The 6,037-nt window shown below is 39.5% G+C and overlaps 1 protein-coding gene across 1 annotated transcript in view; it reads right to left on the minus strand.

Moving 5' to 3' along the window:
• The window catches only part of DDAH1 (dimethylarginine dimethylaminohydrolase 1), a 134,159-nt gene that overhangs the window by 101,344 nt on the left and 26,778 nt on the right, over nt 1-6,037 (minus strand). The window lies entirely within an intron of this gene.

The raw sequence follows: 6,037 nt of genomic DNA on the forward strand, positions 1-6,037 counted from the left end.
CAGGGAGGAAAAGAAAAGCATATCATTTAGATGATAAAACAGTACAACTTTTTTCAGATGACATGATCATGTACATAGAAAGTCCACAAAAAAATCCTAGTAAGTGAATTTAGTAAGGTTGCAGATACAAGATGCAAGACTGCAAAATGCAATTAATCAATTGTATTTCTATATACAATTGCCCCCTTTATCCATGGGGGATATGTTCCAAGACCCTTAGTGGATACCCGAAACCTTGGATATACTGAACCCTATATATCTGATGTTTTTCTCTATACACGCATACCTATAATAAAGTCTAGATTATAAACTAAGCACAGTAAAATAATAAATAGTAAAACAACTATAGCAATACAGTATAATAAAAGGTATGTGAATATGGTCGTTAGCTGTCAAAAATCTCAATATTTCCCTCTCTCTCAAAATATCTTAAGCTGTGCTTACTCTTCTTTTTGTGATGACATGAGATGGTAAAACGCCTATGTGCTGAGATGAAGTGAGGTGAATGATGCAGGTAAGGTGACACAGCATTAGGTTACTACTAACCAGAAATCCTGACGGTATGTCAGAAGGAGGACCATCTGCTTCTGAACCGTGTTGGCTGTGAGTAACCGAAATCATGCAAAGCAAAACCACAGACAGATTCCCTCTATCCATAGAGGGAAAACAATTTTTTTTTTTGAGGGAAAACACTTTGAAAGACAGTAGATTTTTTTTTTAATCAGAAACAATGGAGGTTAGAACAAAATGGCCCAAGTTTTCAAGTACTGAATAAAAAATTATCAGTCCAGAATCCTATATCCATGAAAATGTCCCTCAAGCATGGAGAGAAAATAAGACATTCCCAGATGAATGAGAACTGAAAGTATTCGTCATCAGCAGACCTACCCTAAAGAATAACTAAGCCAAGTTCTCTAAATAAAAGGGAAATAATGAAAGAAGGAATCTTGAAACATTAGAAAACAAGAAAGAGCAACAGATAAAAATGAATAAATGCAATACCATTCTTTTCTCGAGTTTTCTAAAAAATGTTTGACATTTGAAGCAAAACTTGTGATTTGACGTGATTCTAAATGTATGCAGAGGAAGTACTTAAGACAATTATGCAGGAAAATGCAGGAAAGTAAAAGGAAGTAAAGGAAGATAAAGTTTCTATACCTCACTCAAAGTGATAAAATATAAAAACCAACAACTCTGGAAAGTTATGTATATGTCATATACTACCTAGAGCATGCACTATAAAAGCTATACAAAGGGGGAAAAAAACTATACAAAGAGATATACTCAAAAAACATTAAACATAAATAAAAAATTCTAACAACTATTCGAGTAATCCAGAGGAAAGCAGGAAAAAGAGCACAGAGAAATAAAAAACAGAACAATAAATAAAATGGCTGACACAGCTCTGAAATACAATAATTACATTAATTGCAAGTGGTCTAAATATACCAATTAAAAGCCAAAGATAGGCAAAGTGAATTAAAAGTGTAACACAACTGGGGCACCTCGGTGGCTCAATCATTAAGTGGCAGCCTTTCGGCTCAGGTCATAATCCCAGCATCCCGAGATCAAGCCCCACATGGGGCTCCTTCCTCTGCAGGAAGCCTGCCTCCCCTCTCCCACTCCCCTTGCTTGTGTTCCCTCTCTTGCTGTGTCTCTCTCTGTCTAATAAATAAATAAAATCTTTTTTAAAAATGTAACACAACTATATGCTGCCCACTAAAAACTCACTTCAAACATAAGGGTACAGGTAGATTCAAAAGAAAAGGGAGGAAAAAGATATATCATGCAAAACCTAATCGAAAGAAAATAGGAGTAGCTATATTAATGTCAGATAAAGTAGACTTCAGACCAAAGAATACTACCAGAGACAGAGAGAGAGGAAGATATTACAAAAATGCTGGAAAGGTCCATCCAGAAGACATAGCAATCCTAAATGGCTGTGCACCAAACCATAGAGCAGCAAAACATGTGAGACAAAAACTGACAGAACTGAAAAGGGAAATTGACTAATCAACAGTTACAGTTGGAAACTCAGCATCCCACTCTCAGCAACGGATGGTACTAGACATAAAACAGAAGATACAGAAGAACACACCACATCAACCACCAGCATCTAATCTATATTTATAGATAGAATACCCAACAATGGCAGAATACCTATTCTTTTCAAGGGCCCAGAGAACATCTACAAGTCATGTTTAACTTAGTATATTGTGGGCCATAAAGAAAACCTCATAAAACTTAAAAAACTATACAGTGTGTTCTCTGACCAGATGGAATCAAACCTAAGACTAAGGACAGAAAGGTAACAGGAAAATCTTTAAAACACCTGGAAACTAAATGACACACATCCAGTCAATGGGTCAAAGAGGAAGTCTCAGCAGAAGGTGAAAAATACACTGAAATGAACAAAGATGAAAATACAAAATATCAAAAGTTGTAGGACAGAGCTAAAGCAGTGTGAAAGAATGCTTTTCTTCCTTAGATCAGGAACAGAGCAAGGATATTCACTGTCACCACTCACTCTTATTTAACATAGTACTACAGAAGTATTTGAAGTTTTCTTTTAAAAGTTTTATCTGTTTTTAAAGTTTTAAAGTTTTATTTTAAAAGTTTTATCTGGGATAAATGCACACAAACATATACCACACAGACACACACCCCTAGAATTAATAAAAATTATCTTAAAAAGTAAATAAATGCTCATCTTGTCTCAGATGTCACCACTTCTCATAAGTCTTCGTGGACCCATCTATTTTCGACAGTATTTCTCTCAGTCATAATTCTTATCACTGCTACATTTGTCTGTTTATTTTTTTTCCTACCCTTAGTCCCAGAAGACTATGGTGTAGTGTCTAGCACACTGACCTCATGCAAGTCCTTTATCGTAAAAGTTGGCTGGATAACAACACAAGCTAAAGTCAAAAGGGAATGGTCATCAGAACCTCAACTACCATGAACTTTTGTGGAGAAAATCCATCTCACTGCCCCTGATTTTAGAATCAGCAGATAGCTCTGAATCCTGATTTTCACTGTTTCTATCTGGGTACCCATCTGGGAATCTCGGCTCCCTCATCTGGGAATCTTGGCTCCCTCCTTTCTTTCTTTAGTAGCTTTCGTGTGAGGTTGAAGCAGTACCCTTCACCCTCCAGGTTCCTAATTTTTTCTTTTTTTAAACATTTCTTTTTTTTCTTCTTAATTAATTTATTTGAGAAAGAGAGAGAGATCGCAAGTACGCAGAGAGGCAGGCAGAGAGAGAGGGGGAAGCAGGCTCCCTGCTGAGCAGAGAGCCTGATGTGGGGTTCGATCCCAGGACCCTGGGATCATGACCTGAGCCGAAGGCAGAGGCTTTAACCCACTGAGCCACCCAGGTGTCCCCAGGTTTCTAATTCTTAAAGGCATTTCTTGCTTAAGTGTTACTCCTTTCATGAGAGTTGCTCTTTCTGTTTCTCATAGCTCATTATCTCAGTGAGTTCTACACAAGCCCCACCCCACCCCCAACAGGCTTGTTCATAACATAGACTGTTGAACACAAGAAAATGGGAGGCAGCCTGGGTCCTTCCTCCTGCTCCTCAGTCTCTCTCTTTTTTTTTTTTTTTTTCCTGCTCCACGGTCTTAATTCAGGGTTGGCCATCAATACCAGTACTTCCCATGATTTCAATTCAATTATAAAAAGAGATTCATTATGTGGCAACACAATGTCACAGAGCCCTATGAGGCTTATTTGACCCATACGGAAAAAGAAACTCTACAAGCTCTCAGATGTCTATCTGGATTCTCTTCTTACTATACCTGGAGCTTTGCAGTGCATGAGAGAAGTGATTTATCTCACAGCCATATCACTGAAAAGAAAAAGCATCCTCTGGCCATGGAGTTTTCTGAATTTCAATAAGGTAATGGAAGAGGATAAAAGAATGGCAAACAATGGTTTTAGTGAAATATTAGGCTAAAAGCAAGAGCTGCAGGGTCTCAAAGCCCAGTTTAGGGGCCTGGGTGGCTCAGTTGCAGCTGACTCTGGGTTTCAGCTCAGGTCATGATCTCAGAGTCACAAGATCAAGCCCCACATCAGGCTCTGCACTCAGCACAGTCTGTTTCAGATTTTATTTTTTTTAAGATTTTATTTATTTATTTGACAGAGAGAGAGACAGAGAGAGAGTACAAACAGAGGGAGCAGCAGGCAGAGGGAGAAGCAGACTCCCTGCTGAGCAAGGAGTCTGACAAGGGACTCAATCCCAGGACCCTGGGATCATGACCCGAGCCAAAGGCAGATGTCTAATCAACTGAGCTACCAAGGTACTCCTCTACTTCAGATACTTTCTCCTTCTCCCTCTAGCTCTTAATCTCTCTCTCAAATAAATAAATCTTGAAAAAGCCCAGTTTAGAGTCAAGTTTTCACTACGTACTTGTGGGCAATCTTGGGCAAATAACTTAATCTTGTGAAGCACTGGTTTTGCTGCATGAAAAATGTGAATATTAACAACTGTCTCCAAGGATTGAGATAAAACTCTCAAGTCACTGGCACACAGTAAAGACTCCTTAAATGGCATTAGTGATTGTCATAGTCAACTGTGTGAATCCAGCCTCATAACCTGGCATTGTAGTAATGTACCAGGAACCTTGGTGCAGGTTACTGCATTCTCCTGGAGACCAGCCATAGAAGGCTATCACTAGTGAGAAGAGAGGCTCTGAGAAGAGGTGAAGGCCACGACTGTGGAGGGACGGATGCTGCTGACAGCTTGTACTTCTTGCACATAAGTGCCTAGGGCGAGCCCTATTGCCTGAAGCTGAGACGGGGTAGACCTACTCAAAACAGGCTCATGGTACGATGATAAACAAGTTCACAAATTCTTTGACATTCCTCCAGTAAAAGGTAAAATCTAATTCCCCTTCCCTTGACTATGGGCCAGCCTTAGTGGCCTGCTTCTCATTAAAAAATGGTGGTATTGTGTGATTTTTGAAACTTGATTAGGAAAGTCAATACAGCTTCCATCTGGCTTTCTCTCTCCTGTTCTCTCTCTGACCCTCTTAGGTCTCCTAAGCCACCATATAGAAACCCCTGCAGCTCTGACACCACCACATTGGACAGACCACAAAGAAATCCACAGAGAGGTGGGGAGAGAGGCCTGCGCAGCCTCAGCTGTGGCACTCTCTAGCTATTTGAGTCTCTCCGGTACCAACCGCCAGAACTGTAAATAATTACTTTTTGAGCCCCAATCAGCTGACACCACGCAAAGCAACGACAAGCTATCCCCACAAAGTTCTGCCCAAATTGCAGATTCATGAGCAAATTAAATTCCGTCATTGCTTTAAGCCACTAAGTTTTGGAATAATTTGTTAGGCAGCGTGAAATAACCAGAACAAGGACTGGGATGATGGCAGAAGGTCTTCAAAAGGTCCTTCCCTTTTGAGGCATGACATATAATATCTAGAGAGCTCTGCTGAGCAGCCAAGGATAGGCCAAAATATAACTTCTTATGAGAAGCTAATGGGGAAGGTAAGTAACAAGTTCTAGAACAGGATGAAAATGAAAAGGGTGGGTTATTTTATTTATTTTTTGGGGGCGGGGGACTCAACGCCCAGCATGGAGCCCAGTGCAGGGCTTGAACGCATGACCCTGAGATCAAGAATTGAGCTGAGATCAAGTTAGATGCTTAGCCAACTATGCCACCCAGGCACCCCAAAAAGGATAGGTTTTAGATTCAAGACAGATCAAATCTGAATCTAAATAACTCCAATCTTCACTAAGTTTGTGATCTTGGTCAAGTTACTTAACTTTAACTTGTCCATCTGGAAAACTGTGATAATAGAATGAAATTCATAGAGTTGTTGGAAGGATTAAATGAGCTGACGGCAAGTATATAACGGTAACTGTTATCATCATTAATTAATGGTGACTATTATTATTACTTTTGCAGTTTTCCAAACATTGCATTCAACCATAATTAGCAGTGGTGGAATACTAATGTTCCAGCTGATGCTGGTTACCAATTCATTCTAAACAGACAATTCCACCAATTAACTGAGAATATTCCAC

The sequence above is a fragment of the Mustela putorius genome, unplaced genomic scaffold, assembly GCF_011764305.1.
Source record: "Mustela putorius furo isolate JIRA1106 unplaced genomic scaffold, ASM1176430v1.1 tig00003853_pilon_pilon_pilon, whole genome shotgun sequence".
In the NCBI taxonomy this organism is placed as follows: domain Eukaryota; kingdom Metazoa; phylum Chordata; class Mammalia; order Carnivora; family Mustelidae; genus Mustela; species Mustela putorius.